The sequence below is a fragment of the Olea europaea genome, chromosome 20, assembly GCF_002742605.1.
Source record: "Olea europaea var. sylvestris chromosome 20, O_europaea_v1, whole genome shotgun sequence".
Lineage (NCBI taxonomy): Eukaryota > Viridiplantae > Streptophyta > Magnoliopsida > Lamiales > Oleaceae > Olea > Olea europaea.
In genome coordinates this window covers 14,803,306-14,818,069 of record NC_036256.1, presented here as the reverse complement: position 1 = coordinate 14,818,069, position 14,764 = coordinate 14,803,306, and the positions used below count along the sequence as shown (strand labels likewise).

The window sequence follows — 14,764 nt, the reverse complement described above, 5'->3', positions numbered from 1 at the left end:
CCAGAGAACCTAAGGAAATGAGGTTCCTCTTTAAATTTGGGACATATCTAACATTTCTAAGTTGCGTGACGGCCCCATTGTACATCCTGATGGCTATGTCACCAACTCCAATCACATTTTGAGAATTATTGTCTCCCATGTAGATCTTCCTAGGTTCAGTCTCCCTATAGTTATAAAACCAAGACCTATCAGGGCACATATGGAAAGTGCACCCTGTGTCAAGAATCCAATTTTTGTCAAATTCTTCTTCAGACACATTCATGACATGCAAACTATTAAATTCAGTAGCAATAGCAGCATTATCAGCATCAGAATTGTTCGGGTCTTTTTGTTTCCTTTTCCAATCAAAGCAGTCTTTCTTGAAATGTCCTAACTTTCCACAGTGATAACATTTCTTACCGCTTTTATCTTTAGATTTGGATCTCATTTTAGATTTTCCTCTCCCCTCCTTGTTATGGAAGTTGAATTCTTTCTTTTCAGATCTTCCCCTAACAAATAGACTCTCTTAACGAGAATGAATTCTGTTCTCTCTTTTTAATTCAAGTTCTCTTGATTTTAAAGCATAAAAAACAATAGCTTGAGTGAGAGTGTCCCTACCATAGTTTATGGCATTTTTCATTTCTCTGTAAGATTCAGGCAAAGAGTTTAGCAATATGACAGCTAAATCTTCATCATCAAATATTTTATCATTATGAGCTAGACTCTTAACAATTATGCTAAAGTCACTCAAATTTCCCTCGACATCCTTCCCCGGGTCCATCTTAAAACTAAACAACTTCTCCAACAGGTATATTTTGTTAGGTAAAGTTTTAGTTAAGAACAGGGCATCTAAAGCAATCCACAAAGCTCTAGCAGTTTTAGCACTATCAACTTGTCTCACAATATTGTCAGATAGATGCAAAATTATATAACTGTAAGCAATTTCATTCATGTCTTCAATTTCAGTTGTTTTAGCTTTTAACTCATCAGAAAATGTAGCGGGATCATCAAGAGCTTTAGCAACTCTCTGTTGGACCAAAATGGCCCTCATTTTCTGTTTCCATATCAAGTAATCCCCCTTTCCATCGAATTGCGATAATTCGACCCTCGAACCCATTATAGATTCTATAAAAGAGTGGCCTGTACTCGTGGACACAACAAAAAAAGTTTTTTGAAAAAATTCTTTTCCAGATGATCAATATAAAACTGAGTACCGAGTTTAAAAACAATTTTTTTTTGGAAATGATGCACAACAGTGAAATAATCCGTTCACGAAACACAGGTATATAAAGCAGGTAAATATGCTTCCAGGTTACAAATTAATCACAAGAATTCAATCAACAGAATTCACAAATAAGCAATCAAGCAATAACCATGCATAAATCGGTAAGGATACCAAACCTAACCTAACGGAGAGTTTGGAATAATCTTACCAAACTACTGTTGACAAACAGTAAATATACCACCAAGTTTCTGAACCAAATTGTCGTAGACATCAAGCTAGGGGCAAAATCGTCCAACTTTTTCTGTAAAATCTGAAACAGAAAACAAACGACATCAGTGCGTTCAGGACATCAAAAAAAGTAAACTGCTCAAAAAAAGCTCGCCGGAGGTCTGGCCACGCGCCGTCGCCGGTCACGCGCCCCGCCACAGGGTGCGCCTCCTCCTGCTGGTCATGGTTCCATGGTCCATTTCGCCGGAAAGTCAATAGGTTGGCCGAAAATCAAGTTTTCAGATTCGGTTAGAAAGTGGTAATGGCGATTTCCTTGCTGGTTTTTGATCGATTTTGGACTAATATCACTCCTCCTAGCTCTGATACCAGTTTGTTGGGGATCCTAGGAGTTCAATCAACCAAAACATCAATCAACAAACAAGATTCAAGGCAAAAACAAGAAAATATAAAACCGGAAGAATACAACCCCTTTATATGGTCGAAATCTGTCCAGCTTCTTCTTCTTCCTTGCAGCAGCTTCTTCACCTCTTATGGCAGATTTTACAGGCTCAGGAACAGCCTCATGCAATGCAAATCGCCTTCCAAAGAGAGATAGAAAGAACCGGCAAAGAACCCCTTCAAAACCACCAACCAAGAGACCACCTTAAGGAACCAACAAAAATGGAGGAAATTTTCTGTCGAGCCACCCCCAGAAAATGACCAGCCTGCCTCCTTTTAAAATAACCCCCACCCAACCGAAGACCCTTCTTCTTACACAAAACGTGGGGTAAGTAGTATGTTAGGTGAAAATTTGGTCAAAGCTTCTCCCACAAGATTAAATCTCAATCATTGATCTTCATCCAATGGTTCACAAAAAACTGAATAAAGTGGGTTAAGAGAACCATATTCTCACAGAGGTTATTGGCGAAAATAACACTCAAATAAGCAAGCATGAGACTGTTTGACAGCCCAAAAAAAAAGACATTTTCCATCATGTAGGGACCAATGTACACCGAATATGAAAATGGGTTTTATTTTTGTAAGATAGAGGACTGTAGCAACAAATATCCCAATAATTATTATATGTTAAGAAATTCCAATAAGCCCCGTTTGGCCTCCATTAAATTTCAATTCATTACATTTTATTTTTCTCTCATATTTTTAACCACAAAATCTTCCATAAAATAATATTACATGTAAATTGAAAACTTTTCATTCTTTTTCAACCACTTATTTAAAAAAAAAAAAAAACTATATCTCACATTTTCATTTCCAAAAAATGGGGGCCAAACGGAGGCTAAAATGTAAATGTATCTTGCCTTGATGGCTTTGGCATCCTTGATTCTCTTTGCCCATTTGTTGCCCATAGGATCTTCTTCCTTCTTCTTTCTGGACGCCTTACGCAAATAGAAGAGCGTGCCTATGCAAATGCCAATCCCAACAGCGAAGCCTACAAAAGCCCCCCCTACAATGGCTGCACTATTAATTTTCTTTGAAGAACCACCACAAAGGAGGGGTAAAGGATTGCCACATAGTCCTGTATTATTCGCATAGCTATCTGCCATCTGCCAGAAAAGTAGCATTTCTGAATTGTGGAACTTGGCCGGTCAATCGGTTGTTAGACACGTTAAATGTCTTTAGTCAATAGAGTAGACCAATCTGAGCAGGAATTTGACCTGACAACTGGTTGTTGTCAAGTTCAAGGATGTTCAAATAGGCGCAATTTGCAAGATCCACAGGGATCTCTCCGGATAACTGGTTGGATGAGAGATCAATGCTTGTCGAAAATCCTAGTATCTTAGAGATATTATTCGGAATATTTCCATAAATCTCGTTATTAGAAAGATCTAAGCCAGTCAATGATGAACAACCTGCAACACCAAGAGGAAACTCGCCCTTAAGTCCCATGCTACTCAGCCGGAGAGTCAAGACCCTGTTCTCGTCTGGCTTCCAGCAATCAACCCCATCAAACTTACAAATAAAGCCTTCAGGATTGTTATTGAAACTCCAAGAAGATTTCAGGTAATTAAAAGGGTCTTCCAAAGAATTTTGTATAGCTCTGAGGCAATCAACATCACTCTGAGCAGAGTAGGTAAAGGACGCCCTCTCAAGCAACAGAAATAAAATGTTTATGAGTGTTGAGAAAACCCGAAAATCCAATGTCATCCTCACAAAAAAGCTGCCATAACCCACAAAAAATGAGTATACAAACTTGAAACAAATTCAACTTTCAACACCAACATTCTAAAAGCTTTCAGCGGAGTAAACAAGAAAATTAGAAATGAATGTAATGGCTAACATTATTTTACATGGCAAACTGTAATGTTAATTTAAAAGAAATCCCATAAGTACCCCCAAATCCTCATTTCATTCCCACAACCGATGTAATCTCTGGGAAATTCTCAGTCGCTCAATTTAACTCTCTTAACTCTATTACTAATTTTATTTGTTGTTAAGTTATTTATAACATATTGTTTAAATTTGTTACATTGACACTCAAACTGCACTTTTTTTCCCTATTCACGCTTATCATTGTTTATATAATAAGACGGATCCATGATTGTCTAATGCTAGTGCATTTTTTGTTTCTTAGGAGTTCAATTTATTTGGCAATTATACTCCTCAGAATGAAACTAACTTTGATGTAGAATTTCCAGCTCAGAAACTCAAACTTTAGGAGTCGATGTCTGTGATATGACAACATTCTCTTGAAGGGGAAAAATGGTTCATTCAAGAGCACCACATATTATTAGAGAGAGATTATAGGAGCGAAAATGGTTTGTAATTTGACGTTTTGGTTAGTAGATTGTTCCTTTTTACATCCAAGTTATTTCATGCTTTCTCCTCTTCTACTTATTTTTCTTTCTATTGCAATTTTTACAACTGAAAAAATCAAGAAGCCCTTATTATAACTTCCACAATAACTCAAGGAAAAATATATATATATATATAAAATTTTGCTATTTGAACACCGGTGTTATACACGCCCCTCACATGAGAGAGGTGTAAGTGTCATGCTCTAGGTTCAATCAACTTTGGACATAAGCACTTTTAATATATATATATATATATATATATATATATATATATATATAGTTGATGTAATTTTATGGCAGATTTATTATTTTATTATTATTCAATTAAATTGAGTAATAGAATCGTAGATTCAAATTTCAGTAATTTGTTAATCACAATAAGTTGTAATTGTGGGATACAAATTAGGTGTGATTGAATCTTAAATAATCCATAGTCGTAAGTAATAACGAGATATGAATATCGTTATAACAAATAGACCACCAAGTGTGGTATTTTTTACTTGTGAAGTAAGTAGGTGATCTAATAATCTAAAGTGTGGTGACACTTAATAAGTGCGTGGATGTTTTCTTATAGAACAAAATATTGGAGACCCGCTTAGAAATTTCACATAGATAACTCCCTGAGTGTCAGTGGTTAATCTCTAATGTTTAGTAGTGAAATTGATCATTTGACTTGAAATAATCATTGTGCCTTTTATGAGGACAGTCATACTTTGACGGTGTTGGATATTGCTCAGCCAATGATCGCTAATACTGTATCGTTCGGGTATGTCAAGAATCGTATAAAGGTTGTGAATAATCAATAGATGATTCATCACTTTTAGATAGTAAGAGATTATGATCCACATTTCATTCAATTAAGTTGAAGACAAAATCCTTGGCCAAGGTGTACATAGAAGTCGAAAGGGAGTTTTCGACTTATATTGACTTAATAGTGAAATGAAATATATGATCAATAATCGGAATTGACACACTTCTATATCTCGTAATTGATCGGATTATATTGATCAAGGGATTATAGTTTCATAGTAAACGAACGAATTTGGTTTTATCATACCACGTGACATTTTTCGTCACAATCTGGAATGGCGAATGTGAATTGGTGATAAATTAAAAGAGTATTTTAATTTATCAATTTTCATTATATCAAAATAATAATTCACGTTGTTAGATATCGTGATTGAGAACCTGATGGGTTGTATACAAAAGGAGAACTAGAAGATTGTGATTTGTCAATTAATTAATTTAATAAGGGTTGGATAAATTAATTAATTGGGTTGCTTATTTGTAGGCCCAAATTAATTAATTGGATTAATTAACTAATAGATCGAATTTAATTAAATTGGTTAATTAAATATTAAACCGACTCAGGAGACAGGTTAAGCCTGTTTGGACTTATATAAATAAGTTGCTAATGTTTTAAAATTGTAGAGAATTTTATTTTTTTTACTAGCACAAGAGAAGAAAACTCTGGTTCTCTACAATCTTGTTCTCTGTATGGAATTTCATTGGAGGCTGGACAATTGGATAGCTATAGGTGGCAGATCAAGGTTGCTGGAACAAAAGAAAAGCAAAGGACTTTGCAAATTTCACGAAAAGATATAACTTTTATCACAATTTCAATCTAAGCACAAAAGAAATCATTAGTGGAATTGAAATCTGTTAAACTTTTTGCTGTGCTTGTTAAATAAATTCCCAACTATGGAATCAAAGCCTACTTTTTGATTGCTATACATTTTCTAGCGATTAATGGAAATTTGATTTTCATATTTTTGAAATATGGTTTTGAAAACAACAATGAATAAACAAATAAAGAGATCAAAAATCGGGTTGGGAAACGTGGGCGGTGGCCGTCGAAGCCGAAAGGTCGAGCGATCGCCAGCGTGGTGGCTGCGTTCAAGTGAACCAGCAGCGGCAGATGGTTGGTAGGGCATTGTCGGGCTACTGCTAATGCTAGTGCAACAACGGCAAGCGATGCGCTGTGGCGATGGGGTCCCACAAGCAGCGCCAGCGATGTCGCAGCCAAGAAGAATGAAAGGGTGGGAGTTCTAGGGTTTCAATTGGGTGAAATTTCTTAGGGTTTTCAATCAGGTTCAACTGTTTTGGGGGTAGATTGGAGGCGAGGGCCTCATTTTGCAATTTCTAAAATTGTAGGCCCCCACCTGCAACATGGTATAGGGGTCAATTTGTTAATTTTCAAATAAGGGTCGTGTTTTTCAATATTTGATATTGAGGACCCCTATTGCGATTTCATTCCATGGGTCATTCCATGGGTCAATTTCGTAATTAACAAAAAGGAGGCCTTTTTATAATTAGAGAAATTGGAGGGCCTGTTTATAATTTTAAAACGGTTCAAATTGCAATTTTCAAAAGGTGTTTTGAATTTAAGTATTAAAGTGGTTTTAAAATTGATTTTAGGCCCCGTTTGGGAGTGATTTTTTATCTCAAAAAATTGAATTTTCAGGTGGCCCCCCATTTTTCTCCTAACGGTCAAAAAATCGATTCTTAAAATTACTACCGAACAGGCCCTTAAATTGGTTTTGACCTATATTATCAATTTTGACCCAAATTAAAATTTTATTTAAAATTGTCGATTTTTTTATGTTTTCATTAAAATTAGATTTTAACTTAAATATTAAACTTTGAACCTAAATTGAATTTTATTTATTTAGGAGATTTATCCTAAATTAAGAAATTAATTCAATTTTAATTAGAGTTGGATTCTAATTTAGTTTTTAATTAAAATTTAATTTTAACTAATTATTCACCCCAATATATTCTTGAAACTAGAGTTAGACTCTAATTCGACATTTAATTAGAATTTGAATTTAATTAAATTGTCACGCCCTAAAATTTGATTTTAATTAAACAAGTTTGCCCTAAAATCTTGGTATTAGAGTTGCACTCTAATTTAGTATTTAATTAAAATTTGATTTTAATTAAATAAGTTCACCATAAATCTTGAGATTAGAATTGGACTCTAATCTTGCTTTTTAATTAAAATTTGATTTTAATTAAATAGTCTCACCCTATAATTGTGGAATCAAAGTTAGACTCTAATGTGTTATTTAATTAAAATTTAATTTTAATTAAATATACCCGCTAATTAAATTAATTGACTATTTAATTATTCCAATCCATTTGTCTAAAATAGTTTAAACTACATTAATTGCTATAAAATTGAAACATATTACATATAATATAATATATTATATGGGAATATATTTATCTAATGAATATATTATTAGTGGACGATTATGAACTCGATCATATGGATGTGTTGGATGGTTAATTTTATTCTTGTCATTTTATGAGCTGCGAGCTCTTAATTGTTTTGGACCTGGGAGTTCATTATTATTGTTATTATTATGGGTCTGCAAGCTTTTAATCATTTTGGACCTGAAAGTCCGTTATTGTTATTGTTACTATGGGCATGCGAGTCCAATTTCATTTAGACCTGTGTGCCAACTAGTATAAGAGGTTGTAGCTGGACCGATTGAAGACGCAAGAAGAGGAGAAAACCACAGAGATGGTGCATTGATACTAATCAATGCAATATTCCCTAGAAATTGACCAACTAATCTTCCTTATAGTTCAAGAAGATTAGATAGTAAAAATCCATAATTGTCCACACTATTTTATTATATTATACATGTATTTATTTGCATGTAGATGTATAATAATATATATATGATAGTTACGATGAAACATTTGAATGCAAAATCCCTTAATAAAATATTAAGTTGGTATTATTATTTGCGTTCCATCATTATAGTGAAAAATGAGAGTCCTAAATCAATCTCAACTTTTTGAGTACACTCAAGGTCAGTCTATTAGAGATATGTTTGACACTATGAAATATTTAATATTTCTAAATGGTGAGTTCGATTTAACTAAAATTTATCTTTTTTTTAGTACACTCAAGGAGATAAGTTTTATAAGTGTGTTAAGCGAACACATAAGATATGTAAAGACAAGAAGTGTCAACTTAATAATCTGGGAGTTGTGTAGAAATACAATTGATAATAGTATTTACCCAAATATTTTATTAAGGCTTGTTAAGTACACTGGAGGTCTTAATTTAACAAATGGGAACCTAACCCATTGGAAGTCAAGTATGGATTCTATAAATTTGTGTGAGATAGTCATAAATTGGAGTTACATAGCCCAGTATGATTAATTTAATTGAAGACCATCTTAAATTTATTGATGCGTTTTATATATTATTCATTTTCTTCTCATCATTTATATTGAATATTGAGTGACCATATGTATTTGAGAGGTATAGTGGATGCCAATGATCAAACCAAATTTCTTTTGATTGACACTACAATCTGAGAATTGTTTTCAAGCATGAGAAAATTGGTTATGTCATTGAGTAATCCTTTCCAGAGACACCTGCTGAAAAATGAATTAAAGAAGAAGTGACTGCTATAATAACAAAGTGATAACAATATTATTTAACTAAAATTTATCTTTTTTTTAGTACACTCAAGGAAATAAATTTTATAGGCATGTTAAGCTAACAAATAAGATGTGTAAAGATAAGGAGTTGTTAGCTTAATAATATGGGAGTTGTATGGAGATGCAATTGATAATATTATAGACCCAAATATTATATTAAGACTTGTTGAGTACATTGAAGGTCTTAATTTAACAAATGGGATCCCAACCCACTGACAGTCAAGTATGGATTCTATAAATTTTATGTGAGATGGTCATAAATTTGAGTTAAACAGTGGGAGCATGATTAATTTAATAAAAAACCATCTTAAATTAAATGATGCGTTTTATATTTTATTCATTTTCTTATATCTACTTCATGAGCTTCTTAGGTATTTGATATCAGATGTGTATCTCATATTTATGTAAGGCTAATTATATTACCAATACAAATTTTAATTACTACACCACATTATAATTACACCACATATAAAATATATTTTTAATAAATACGCCACAATAAATTTATAATTATACTCCTAATTCAATAAAAATAAAAAATTGAAAAAAAATTAGTATTGTGGTATACTTATCACCAATACTAATTCTCATTTTCTCAACCTTTTCTCTCATTTATTTTATAGCAGTTGAAAACAGAAGATCAGTGAAGAACACCATGCCATAATAAATTGAATATTTGTCACAAATAATTAATATGTCCGAAATGATCCTTTGAAGTTGTCAGTAATTTGTTTGTGTTACTATTTTTATTTGAAATATGAATTTTTAATGCATTCACAATTTCATTTTTTTAATCTTGAAAGTCTATTTTGGAAACACTTTTAAGTAAAAATTAAGAAATTTTATCGACAACAACCTTATAATTTCATAGATAAAAAGTTTTAATAATTTATCGGGCACATTTATTAAATCCCAACTTGAGGAAGCATTTATGACATATTTTTAATAAACTGGACATGTTTCAAAATTGAATTAGTAGACATAAATTTAATATTCGATTTATTCATACTTGGTCAGTAGTAAAGTATTGTGTATAATCGTATATATTGAAGTCGTCGTCATTTTCCTAACATTTAGGAAAAATAAATTGAATTATGATAAGTTATAAAAAAATTAAAATTTATTGCGATCCTGTAAAAAATACAATATAACAATAAAAACTTGTTATCGATTAAGAACAACTTCCGAAAATTCATATACCTCATAGACAAAAATCCACTAAAAATGACGCACCTACATATACACAAATTCATTTACAGTTTATCTTTATACATGCAATTCTTGGTAATGAGTGGTACAGCCCGTGTATGTCCCACATGATGAACGCACACAATTCATGAAATTATGGTGAGTATATATATGCGTAAATTCATAAACCCATTTAACAATTAAAAATCATAATCTTACATATTTGTTTTAAAATCATAACAAATCTATTTAACTTAACAAAAAAATTAGATTCGTAATTTTCAAACTTGAAAAATAAATTGAAAAAATAAATTCATTTACCGTGAGGGAAAAGATTATCTTGTCATCGTGGAAGAAGGCAAAAGCCATCGGAAAAATTATGAACAATGAGATGTTGAGGAAAGAGAAAGAAGGAAATTAGGCTTTATATTTGTGGTGTAACAATAATTTATTTAATTAAAAAATATATGAAAATTTTAATTATGTAATTTTACGTAAGGATATTTTAGTAAATAAGGAAAATTGTGTTGCACTTAGTAAAATTTGTAGTGGTAATATAATTACCCTTTATGTAAATATAGAGAAGCTAAATAGAAGTAAATTACTGGAAGCGGAAGAAGTTGACCTACGTTGAAGATGGGCAAAGGTTGTTGCATTGCCTGTAAGAGCGTACATTTTGCCGTCGCATTTAGGTTTAATATTGGAATTCGAGAAATGTTGCTTTGTACCCACCACTACCAGAACATTAAATAAATTTCATGTTCGGATATGAATTATTTTAATGTTAAGAACAATTGTTGTTCCTTATATTTTGATAAAATCTTAATGGTTATAGTAAGCTACAAAATGACATTTATATTCTAAACACTAAAGACCCGTTTGGGAGCGATTTTGAGAATTGATTTTTAGATCGTTATGAGAAAAGTTGGGGCCACCTATGAAAGAAGAAGTCAAACTTTACGATTGAAATAGTTAAATAACGGTCAAAAAATTAATTTTTTGGTTGAAAAATCACTCTTAAACACCCCCCCTAAGCATTTTATAATGAGTATAGAAATTAAGAAGCATAAAGTGATAATCTGAATAATACCTAAATCTGGCATTGCAGACTTGGTCATATGGATGAAATGCAATTTCAAAATTACATAGTGGTATATACGTGGGGTCAATTGATTTTGAATTATTTAACAAGTGCAAATCATGCCTGTTTGGCACAACGACCAAATCTCCTGTTACTTGAAAAGGAGAAAAGTCTGCATAAATACTGGCCTAATATATAGTGATGTATATGGACCTATGTCAATTAATTTTAGATGAGGTTTCTCTTATTTTATCAATGATCGTGTATACTTGATGAAATTCAAGCATGAAACTCTTGAAAGGTTCGAAGAATTCAAGCTATAAGTAAAGAAATAAATAGGTAAAGACACCGTCACAGTAAAATCCGATCGAGGTGTGAATATCTTAAAAATGAAATTCTAAATTATCTAGAAGAGAATGAGATTCTTTTTTAGTGGACTCCTCCACATACACTACAACATAATGGTGTATCCGAAAGGAGGAATCGTAAACTATTAGATGTGGTGTGATTAATAACAAGCCATGCAAACCTTCCAAAATCATTTTGGGCTCATACACTGATTGCACTGTGCTACACATTAAATTGTGTCCCATCTAAATCGGTCGACAGAACTCCATACGAGTTATGGAAAGGAAAAATAATCAACTTATTTCATATAAAAGTTTGGGGTTGTGATGCTTATGTGAAGCGCACTGAATCGGATAAGTTTGAAACTAAATTCGATAAATACATAATTGTGGAACCAAAGCAAATATTTCGATATCAATTCTATTATCTCATTCAAAAGAAAGTCTTCGTGACTTCGTCTAATGGCATATCGTCTTCTTAGGAAAAAATTTACTCTAGGAGAAGACAGTGAGAACAAAATAGAACTTGAAAGAGTTCAAGAACCCACAAATATAGGTTGACCAAGTAGATGAATCTGAGTTTGATCCCACACCTGATGAGAAAGACACTCTTGATCAGGAAGTAGAAACTCCTGAGGACATGACAGCTCTATTTAAATCTAGTAGGATCATTCAACCTTCAAAAAGGTGCAAATCCACGATTACAAATTAAGTATTGTTAATCGAGGATGATGAATCTACTAATTACACAGAAGCAGAGTCAAGTGTTGACACAAATAAATGGCAGAAGGCCATGAAATTCGAAATGAACTCAATATATAAAAACAAGGTTTGGATGTTTGTTGACCCTCCCGATGGAATAAAACTCATATGTTGTAAATAGTTTACAAGGAAAAGGTCGACATAAATTTGAATATCCGTACATACAAAGCAAGGCTTATAGCAAATTGTTACAAATAAAGACACGTGTTGACCTTGATGAAGCCTTTTCATCTGTAGCCATTCGGACTTGGGCTGCAATAGTTACATATCGTGACTATGGGTTAAAGCAAGCCTCTTGGATTTGAAATTTTCAATTTGATGGAAAAATCAAAAGGTTCGATTTTATCAAAAATGAAAATGAAACGTGTATTTACAAGAAGGTCATGGGAACATTTTCGCATTCCTAATATTATATTTAAGATATATTATTAATAGGAAACGATATCCCCACGTTTCAATCGCTGAAATAATGGTTGTTAAAGGTTTTCTTCATGAACGATATGGAAGAAGCAATTTGATCTATAGAGATGGATCTAGAAGATTGCTTAACCCATTCCAATCTACATAGATAAAATCTTGAGAAGATTTTATACAAAGAAATTAGTTTACTCTCAAGCGGTGTGTTGAAAAGGTTCCAAACATGTTAATTCAATAGCGGAAACCTAACACGTGATTGCTTCAAAAGCAACAAACAGTTGCATTGTGGATCAAGATATTCATTAATGAACTTAGAGTAGTTTCTAACATTGTTGATCACATGCCATTGTATTGTGATAACAATAGAGCTGTCACACAAGCAAATGAACTAAGGTCTCATCTATGATCCAAATATGTGTTAAGGTAGTATAATCTCATCAGAGAGATAACAAGTGAAGAACGAATTCCCACAATTAATGATCTTGCAGATCCACTGACAAAAAGTTGTAGCAGTATTAACATGATCGTCATATAGACTCTTATCATATTAGATACATAAGTTATTGGATCTAGTGCAAGTGGGAGTTTGTAAGTGTTATGCCACCTTTAATTTATAGTTGATGCAATTTTATGACAGATTCATTATTTAATTAATATTCAATTAAATTAAATAATAGAATTCGTAGATTCAAATTTTAGTAATTTGTTAATTACAAAGAGTTGTGATTGTGGAATACAAATTACGTGTGATTGAATCTTAAATAATTCATGGTCGTAAGTAATAATGAGATACAGATAGACCACCATTTGTGCATTTCTTACTTGTAAAGTAGTTGATTTCACAATCTAAAGTGTGGTGACACTTAAATGAATACGTGAATGTTTTCTTATAGAAGAAAACATTGGAGACCTGCTGAGAGATTTCACATGGATAACTATTTGAGTGTCAGTGGTTAATCTCTAATATTCAATAGTGAAATTGGTCATTTGACTTGAGATCATCATTGTACCTTATATAAGAATAGTCATATTTTGACAGTGTTGGATGTTGCTCAGCCAAGGGCCGCTAATACTACATTGTTCAGGTATGTTAATAATCGTATGAAGGTTGTGAATGGTCAATAGATGATTCATCACTTTTAGTTAGTAAAAGATTATGATCTACATTTCATTCAATTAAGTCGATGATGAAATTTTTGGCCAAAGTGTACACAGAAGTTGAAATGGAGTTTTCGACTTATATTAACTTAATAGTAGAATGAAAGACATGATCGATAATTGGGATTGACACACTTTCATATCTCGTAATTGATCGAATCATATTGACAAAGGGATTATAGTTTCACAGTAACTGAACAAGTTTGATTTTGTCATACCACGTGACATTTTTAGTCACATGTTTTGTTCTAACACATTGCTAGATATTAATCTGGGACGGCGAACGTGAGTTGATGATAAATTAAACACGTAATTTAATTTATCAATTTTAATTAGATCAAAATAATAATTCACATCATTAGACATCATAATTGTGATGGGTCGCACACAAAAGGAGAACTAGAAGATTTTGATTTGTCAATTAATTAATTTAACAATCGTTGAATAAATTAATTAATTTGGTTACTTATTTATAGGTCCGAATTAATTATTTGGATTAATTAATTAATAGACCTGATTTAATTAATTGGGTTAATTAAATATTGGATCGGGTCAGGAAACATGTCAAACCCATTTGAACTTATATAAATAAGCTGCTCGGATTTTAAAATTGTAGAGAATTTTATTTTTCTTGCTAGGACAAGAGAGGAAAACCCTGATTCTCTACAGTCTTGTTCTCTATGTAGAATTTCATTAGAGCCTGTACAATTTGACAGTTATAGGTGGCAGATCAAGGTTGCTGAAAAAAAAAAAGGAGTTTGCAGATTTCACAAAAGATATAACTTTTTTCACAATTTCTATCTAAACACAAAGGAGATCTTTGGTGGAAATTGAAATTTGTTTTATTTTTCGGTATGCATGTTAAATAAATTTCCAACAGGAGGGGGTCACGCCCAATAAAAAAGGAAAAGTGTGCCCCCTATGTGAGAGGCTTGTACAATGTCGGTGTAGTGTAACATAATTGGAAAAAAAAAAAAAACACATATCTTTGTTAAAGACAATGACGCCCACTAGCAGAATTATGTAAAGTAGAAATGATAAAGAACTCAGAAATACACGCGTACTTACAGATATGCTCATATGAAAATAACAATAAAAAGAAAAAGGCCTAAACGAGTAC

At 32.3% G+C, this 14,764-nt stretch overlaps 1 pseudogene; it reads right to left on the bottom strand.

Annotated features, from left to right (window-relative positions):
* The window catches only part of LOC111369760, a 9,182-nt pseudogene extending 5,438 nt beyond the window's left edge, over nt 1–3,744 (bottom strand).
* Nucleotides 3,745–14,764: the final 11,020 nt, after the last annotated feature.